Consider the following 8972-nt stretch of genomic DNA (forward strand, 5'->3'; position numbering starts at 1 on the left):
TTATTTATTAATATCTACTTATATTACATTGGAATAAAGTTTAAAAAAATATTCTTTTCCCAGAGCTCTTACTTCCCTTAGGCCACCGAGATCTCGCTATACTTGTCCAGTATCTCCCCCTCGAGCCTGTGCAGATCTCTTCAAAGCAGAAGGCTGAGCTTTGAGGGAGTGGCTGCATGCCTTCCCTTGGGTGACCTAAATGACTTTACTACTTTTTGCCAGCTCTTCTCTGCCCCTTTCCAGAACACTCCACAGCTAGGATGCCTTGAATGATGATCAAAGAGGGCTTGTGGAGGAATAGCTAGGATGAAATTCTGAAAGCACTGGTCATGATATATAGGACAAACCTGTGCTCTGGAATTGCCTCACTGCTACTTAGGAAGTCAGCTAAGCTGTGCAAAGCCAGATGGTATGTGAGGCTGCATCCAAGCATTAAGAAGACCAAATGCTCCAGGAAGAGGAGGCAAAACTTTTGCAACTGACTAAGTGATGCCAAGTCAGTGAAGGACCATTGCTCCAGTCGTCAGAAGAACGGTAGCCCAGTGTGTGGAGCACTACGTCTTTCTCCCGGACAAAACTGCCCAGACAGACAAGGACAAGGAAAGCCCAGATGATGCAGTCAAACTTCAACCTGGAGAAATGGATCCAAATCCAGATCTCAGACCTGCATGGCCTGATCCAATTAATATGGACCAAGAGGAGCTTGAGATACTTTCTGAAGATAGACCCTGCTTGGCCAATACCCAGGGCAAGAAGGCCAAGAGGAAAGCAAGAGAGAAACATTTGGAAGAAGCTAGGTGTGTTGCCCCCCTCCAGAAATGAAGAGAACTAGGAGCACTGGCATAGAAATTCAAAAGACAAGAAAAAGAAGAGAAGACGATAAAGCTGAAATCTCATTGGAAAAGAAGCCTGCCCTTGGCTTTTATGATGAGGAAAACTACCAGGCCCAAGACACAGATCTGAGGAAATTAAAATAGCAGGACCTCAATGGGAAGCTGAGTTCTGACAAAGAAGGAAGAGAGAGAAAAAAGGACAAACACCATTGGAAACGCAAAGGGGCATCGATTTACCATCAGCCCTTCCCCAAACGGGGCGTTTCTGCGTTGACTACCAAGAGAAGCAGACTAGTACTTCCAGCTCCTCAGATTTCAGATATAGAACTCCAGGGAAGGGAAATGGCCCACCTCCTGGCCCCTGGCCAATGTGAACACCCTCTTCAAAGGAGAACTCAATACCAGGGGGCGTGAGAGCGACTGCTGAGGTTCGACTGCACAGCGCAAAATTGTGCAGACTGGAAACATGGTTCTCTCCAGCCCATTCAGAACTGTTTCTCATGGATCTTAAGGGCTGGCTCCCCTGGGCAGAACAGCCCCCAAACCGCTCCTGACATTGGGCAGAACTCAGCTCAGAGATAAATTCAACATTTATCCCGAAATCGGCGTGGCAGACTACAGCAATCCCTCTTACCTGAAACAAATGGAAAGAGAATCACCTGAACATCAAGGGTTGATGGGCCTTCCTGTCCCCAACAACAATTTTGAAATCGTTGTACCAGAAGATGCTGAGGATATGGAAGAACCCTAAGTGGCACACACACACACGCATGCACGCACGCACACACACACACACCTGAGGTGCTGCCCATGTGGATGTGTGAAAGCAGCCCACACAGGAGGCAGAAGAGAGTTTGTTTTTAAATTTATTTCTTTGACTTACCTAGAATTGCTTTTGGTAAATCAACATGGTTGGTTGTCAAAGTTTACTTGAATCTTTCTTTAAAAATTTGAAAATCAATGTATTACTTTAACAAGTTTTAATTTCATAAATGTGATTTTTCACAAAAATTCGGATTTAACTTTTAAGTATGAAAATAAGGATTCTAAAAATTTGGGCTTTTAATAAAAAATTGCACCAGTTTTTAGTACTCCGTGAATTAAAACACTAGAGCAATTTGATATCCACAAGTTTCCAACTGCAATTATCTGAAACATAAGTTCTTAATATTCAGATTATTTTTGCCATGTTGTATGTATTCAATGTCTCATGTTTTGATTGACATTGTTTTAATTACATTTTTCACATGTAACAAATGTGTGAATGACTTGAAATAACATTTAAGAAATTTTGTGTTGTCAAATTTCTGTACAAGTTAAAAATTTTTCAGTCCTTTTTTTTTCAGTCCTTTTTATTAGATTTGAATTACAGTGAGTATAACAGTCATCCATACAACAAAATTTTAAAATTTTTATTAAATAAATAATTATTAAAGATAAGAAATAAAATATAAGGCTGAAATTAAATATTTTGAGATAAAGGGTTTTTTCAATTAATTGATACATAAGTTTATCAAAATATACAATGAATATATAATTTTAAAATGATTACAATAAAAGGTTTTTGTCATTAACTCCTCTGAGAATGCCCCCATTTCTTCCAACCCATATCATGTAGTTCTGGCTAGTTCTGGAAGTCCTTTTTATGTGTTTAGTTGTACTGTTATGGCTGCCTCAACTTTCTGTATTGATTCAAAACACTTACCTTTGATGATTGTTTTGACTTTGGGGAAGAGCTAGAATTCACCCAATGCTAGACCTGGTGCATAAGGTGGGTGAAGACACACCATGATATTTTGAGGAGCCTCTGCACTGGAAGGACTCTGCAGCAGCATTCACTGTAGTTTTGCGCACATCTTCTATAGTCACAAGAAAGAACTTCCAGAACTGCTTTAGAAAGGGGCAAGAACAATGGAATATGTTCCAAGTGAAGAGAAGTGTTGTCAGATTTTAGAGGCAAAGTGTCATTTACTGTAATAAATTTTTATTTAAACGTTCACTGTATATTTTTATTGCTTTTAATATACCCAGATGATTATTACTTAATGTTAAAATTTGAACTATTCCCAGTTGTTTTCCTTGTACATGTAAATGATGGAAAACACTATATGTAAATGAACAGAAAGATATGAATGTAACTCTGTAATAAGTCCTGATACTCCATTTTTAAAACATTTCAAATTGTATTATAAGGAATATAAAGGTTTCTCATAAAACCTATTTTGATGTTGTATCAGCTGACATGATTATGTCTCCTTCAGTTTTATTGATAGCAAAAATTGGAAATGACCTGACTTTCAAAAAAGATTTGTTACTTAGTCATGAAGATCAGTCATACTCCCAGTATCCAAGAGTTATGTATAAAAAGGTTTACTAAGACCTTTCAAAGGACTACCAATTATTCTTTTTATTTCTCTACATAAAGGCAGCTTGTTCAACTTGATATCTAAAAGTTTATTGGGATAAAATAAACATAGAATTAATTCCAAAATTATCTTGTCATATATTTTAATATATTCTTTATCCTTTACCTTCATTGTTTTAAATACATTTGAGTCAAAATCATAGCACCATAGTTTAACTCATTCCAAGATTATGAGAAAAGATAGTTGTATAAACTAATTGAAAGAGTCAATTCTTGTTAAAAGATTCAACAAAATGAGATTTACTTTCTGTTAAAAAGTGACATAAATGCGTTAATAAACTTCCCCTTGACAACCATTGGAACTCCAAATTCTAAGTCTAAGAAAGGCCGGACTCTAACATGACTTTGTCTTCTGAACAACAAAATGGTTATGTCTTCACCTTAGACATTCCTAAGTTCTCACCTACCTTCCCTTTCCTCTCTCTTTCTTTTCTTTGTTCTACAGGATTTTCCTATTGGGGTGTGCAGTGTTTAGGAAAAATTTTGGAATAGGGCACTATCCTCTATCACTCTTCTGCTCCACTTATTAAATCTATTTGAAGAACATTTATACGCTGAACAATTTCAATGGAAGTGTCCTGGAGTACACTTTATTTTCTAGAGAAACTCAAATCTATGCAGAGCACACTAAATATGAACAACTACATTGCAGCATACCTTGTATCAAATGGCAAGTTTATAAACTACAATTAGAATCCAGAGGAATAATAGTTTTTTCCTCTGAGTTATTAGAATATAGATGTATATTATGTATGAGTTTTAAATATTATTATAGACACATGACATAAAGTATATATTATGATATAAGTATATTAAATTTGCCACTACCTACCTTAGGTCTGGACAGCCAATTGGAAAATTTTTTTCCCCATTAAGTTTATTGGTACATTTTAGGTATAAAATACATTTGCATACATCATTGGGATCTTGTACCATTACACGAGTATCTTGGTTCTTATTTTTTTCCCCTTCCCCTGCCCTCCCTTCACCCCCTCCATCCTCCCCTATTTGCAAACATTTTGTTTCCATTTTTTCCTTTTCTCATATTTTTTCTTTTCCTTTCTTTCATTTCCCCTCTTTCATTTCCCCTACCCCTTCCAATTCCCCTGCACCTTTAGACCTTTACTTCCTATTACACAATATCAATTATACATTTTTAAAATTAAAATATCAAGACCTAGGAGACATTACCAAAGGTTTTACAGAATTTAAGAGGATATAGAAAGCATATTTCAAAAATCTGTTTTGAAATAAATTTGACAACTTCTAAGAAGTACCTTGGAAGACAAATTAATGAAACTAACTCTGGAGGAAATATAAAATTTGAATAGCACCTATTAAAGAAAGTATATTCCTAGCTTGAAAACCTACCTATATGACAACAACAGGCTAGTATACATTTTAACTAATAAACTATATCAAACATTTAAAGCAGAGAAAAAAAGGAACACTTCTCCCCTCATTTTAGGAACTCAACATTGTGCTAATCCTAAAACCGGATAAAGATAATAGAAGAAAAAAGTATGAACATAGATAGAAATTTGTTTAACAAAACACTATTAGAAGTCAGATCTGGCAGTATGTAGAAAGTGGTTATATTATAGGGATGGCGGTGTTGGTTCAGCATTGGAAGATCCACCCCCAAAAGTCATCATTTTAACTGAGGAAAGGAAAAAGCCATATGATCCTGTCACTAGTTGGAGAAAAAGTATTGGATTAAATTCTACAACTGTTCATGGTAAAAGCTATCAGGAGACTAGAAGTAGAACAGAAACTTCTCAACAGATTAAAGACATGTACTCCATACTTCCAGAGAGAATGCCTTATATGAATGGAGAAGATACAATGCTTTCTCCTTAAGGTGGGGAACAAGGGCAGATATGCTTACTCTTCATCTGTCCATTAAACTTTGAAACCTAGGCCCAAAGCAAAATAGTCTGGCAATAAAATGACACAATTAGGATAAGATTGGCAAGGTAGAAACAAAATCTTTATATGTAGATGAAATGATAATCCACAGGGAAAATACTGAGAAAGCTCTAGGAGCACCTAGGACTTGTATTTGAATTTAGCAGGATTAGAAAACACATGGTATATATAAAAATTCAGGTCTATGTATGCTTGCTATAAATGAAGGATTTGATATTGAAATTTAAAAGTTATGTAGGAGTACAAAGGACCCAGAAAAGTAAAAAAAAAAAAAAAAAAAACAGTGTTGGAAGAGGTTTACTACCTAATTTTAAGACTTCTTCTAAAGCTACAGTAATCAAGGCAGTGTTGGTAAAAGGAAAGGCATATAGATCATTGGGATAAAACAGAGAATCTAGAAATAGAACCACCCATATATGGTCCACTGAGTTTTGAAAGATTACTTAACATTAACATTTTATAGAACATAAACTCAATTCAAGAGCAGAGGAAAAGATAGTGTTTTCAGCAAATGGCATTAGGACACTTGGTATCCTTATATAAAAATTAACCTCAACCCTATATTTCCATACATAAAAATAACTTGAAAGGATCTATGAATCTAAATGTGAAAGACTAAAACTATAAAACTTTAAGAACAAATGATAAGGGAAATGTTTATGAATTGAGGGTAGCCAAGAACTAACTAGGATACAAAAAACATGATATATAAAAAAAAATTGATAAATGAGATTCCATCAAAATTTAGAACTTTAAATGACATCATTAAAATGAAAAGTAGTCCTTAAACAGACCATACTTACATTGCATATAACCTATGACCAGAATGTATAAAGAACTCTTACAGCTCATTAATAGACAACCCAATTAAAAAGTAGACATAAGAAGATAATAAATAGCCAGTACAGCAGTAAGAAAGGTGTGCAACTCTAGAATCAGAAAAATACTAATCAGTACAATAACAAGATTGAATTATATACTCATTAGGGAGATGAAGTTAAAAGTTTTAAAAGCCTTGTCATGAATTTTCCTTTTTTTGGATTCTTCCTCTTTGCATTTAATTTGTCACACCCAATGGATTCATTCTGCTGGGCTTCCTGGGGTTGTGATCCTCATTGTCTTTTCCTAGGATATTGTCTAAAATTTTTTGGAGTGCTGGTTTGGTATTCACGAAGTTCCTGAGGTGCTCTTTATCATGAAAGTATCTTATTTCTCCATCAATTTTGAAAGATAATTTTACAGGGTACATCAATCTGGGTTGGAGGCTGTTTTCCTTTAGAGTTTGAAATACATCACTCCAAGCTCTTCTTGCCTTGAGGGTTTGCATTGAGAAGTCTGCTGTGATTCTGATGGGCTTTCCTTTGTATGTGATTTGTTTCTTTTCTCTGACTGCTTGTAGAATTTTGCTCTTCTGTTGGGTTTCTGGAATCTTAACTATTATATGACCATGTGTAGATTTTTTTTTATCAAGGCTAGCTGGAGTCCTACGTGCCTCACTTATCTGTATGTCAAATTCTTTTGCCCTCCTTGGGAAGTTTTCTGCCATTACTTCTGTGAACAGTTTTTTTATGTCATCTGCAATCTCTCCTCTTTCTTCATTGACTCCAATCAGTCTTATGTTATTCTTCTTTGCATCAACTAACAGCTGCTGGATTGATTTCTCATGTTCCTCTACAATTTTAAAACAATTTTTCTTTTCCTGGTCACTAATTGCAATCTTATCTTCTATATCTGAAATTCTATCCTCGTATTGGTTCATTCTGCTGCACAGAATTTTGATGGAGTTTTTAATCTCCTGGAAATCTGTTTGCATATGTTTTATGGATTCCATTTGTTTCCTATGTTGAGATTCCATCATGTTCCTCAGATCCTCTATTTTTTTATCTGTGTCCTCTCTAGATTTATTAATCATGTCTTGCACTATGAGCACAATCTTTGCTGTTATCTGAGAAATTATTTCTGATTTCATTTTTCCCAGATCCTCTTTTGGTGCCAGTTCAGAGAGTCCAGGTTGTTGAGTACAGACTGTTCCAACTCATTTCCCTTGGGGTTGCTGTAGGTGATCTGAAAGTCTGTATTTGAGTTTTGTTTAAGTGTCTTCTCATTTCCACGGGGTGGGGGGGTGCTTCTGGCCCCCATGCATCTCACTTTCTCTGCCCCAGGAGCATAGAATGGTGGCAGGGGAGCCTCCTTCCAGGTGCTGGGACTGGCTCCCCTTCTCTGCCCTAGGAGCGCAGAGTAGCGGTGGGGGAGCTTCCTTCCAGGTGCTGGGGCCAATTAGAAATTTTGCTTTTCTCCTAACAATGTATACTGAATTATCTTGTATTTTTCATGAGCAAGCTTGTATGTTCACAGCCAAGTCCTTAATGCTGGACTCCACTTTTTATTCATTTTGTAACTTCAATTTATTTAAACACTCATTCATTATGTGCAGAGAAAATAATCATTTTTCATTTTTTTATGATTCTGAAATTTTCATATTACCAATTACTTTGCTTAATTTTACAGTTGTTCCAGTTCAATGTATATGAGGCTGTTGAACAACCTCTCCTCAGGAGACTGTGTGGGCATATTCCTGGTGGAAATCAATTTGTAACTATAAACAATCAAGGGAATGAGGGTGGCATTTTCTTCAAGAGTATTTACTGTGCACATGCACACTACATTTTCAATGAAGTGGTCATTTTCCCTATCATTTAGTTTTATTGATTTTAATTTTTCTCATTTTATTATTTTTCTTTCCTATGTATTTCATTGTATTCCTAATTTATGTTAGCTCAACAATCTTCTATGGAGTTTTAGCTGCTGCCAGTGTAGTATTACAGTAGATTTAGAATGAGAAATAGCTCTCAAATGGGTCCCACTCTCCTGGAATTGTTAGTCTATCACAAAAGATGCATTATTCATGAAAAGGAAAAAAAAGCAAAGTAGAAAGTATTGACAGGAACAAGATGTAGAATAGATAGGCATGGTCAGTGAAAAGGAAAAGAATAACTTCCACCTGTTTTAATCAGGGAAAACTCCATCAAAAGATATCTCTTAGTTTCCTTCTTAATGCAATTAATAGGGTTTTCACAGGCATGGTCAAGAGAGACAACAAGTGGGCTGTTTAACTTTTGTTCTTTCTTTGGTTTCTTTTTGTTTTAGGCTGGCTCAGTTTTTGGGTGCTCCCATATTCATTATGTTCTTAAGGATTTTATTACATTAAGGTTCTTTTTTCCAATATCTTGCATACATAAGATCTTGTAAAATCATATCTGAAATAGTTTACATAACTGCATGTTACTCATCTGTGATTGCTTAAAATTTATACATTACAGTATTTTCAAGAATCATGTAATAGTTAATACTCTTTCTCTGCTCTAATGCAAGCACAAGTATTGCTCAGCGTGTTCTTCCCTGCGCCAACTATGGATTTTATTCCATCATACTATCTCTTTTATACTGTATTGCTTACTGTACATCAATATGTGCCAATTTTACTAATGTAGTTTTCTCTAAAGTATTCTATTGGGTTTTTTTATGTCACATGATTTCTTATAAGAAAAATTTCTTCTGTAAAATAAACAAAAAGGTCATGTTTCTGACCAGTTTAGTTCTTAAGGTATTTTTTTGTAATGAGTTTTCTGGCTACTGATCCAAGTTTTTCAGTGATGAAACTCTGACAGGAAATTTCTTTCTTGGACTCTTTCCCACACTCTCAGTCTGTTAAGGATCTTGGATGAGAATCTATGGCTTATAGAAGAGAAAATTTAAAAAAAAACACAGAGGACACTAAAATGAAC

General features: G+C 35.4%; 1 pseudogene; it reads left to right on the top strand.

Annotated features, from left to right (window-relative positions):
* Positions 1-260: 260 nt before the first annotated feature.
* On the top strand, positions 261-1584 carry LOC101698804 (cell division cycle 5-like protein pseudogene; annotated as a pseudogene).
* The last annotated feature ends 7388 nt before the right edge of the window (positions 1585-8972 follow it).

The sequence above is a fragment of the Heterocephalus glaber genome, unplaced genomic scaffold (genome assembly GCF_053883595.1).
Source record: "Heterocephalus glaber isolate CG9 unplaced genomic scaffold, H.glaber_assembly_v1.0 deba00000818, whole genome shotgun sequence".
Classification (NCBI taxonomy): domain Eukaryota; kingdom Metazoa; phylum Chordata; class Mammalia; order Rodentia; family Bathyergidae; genus Heterocephalus; species Heterocephalus glaber.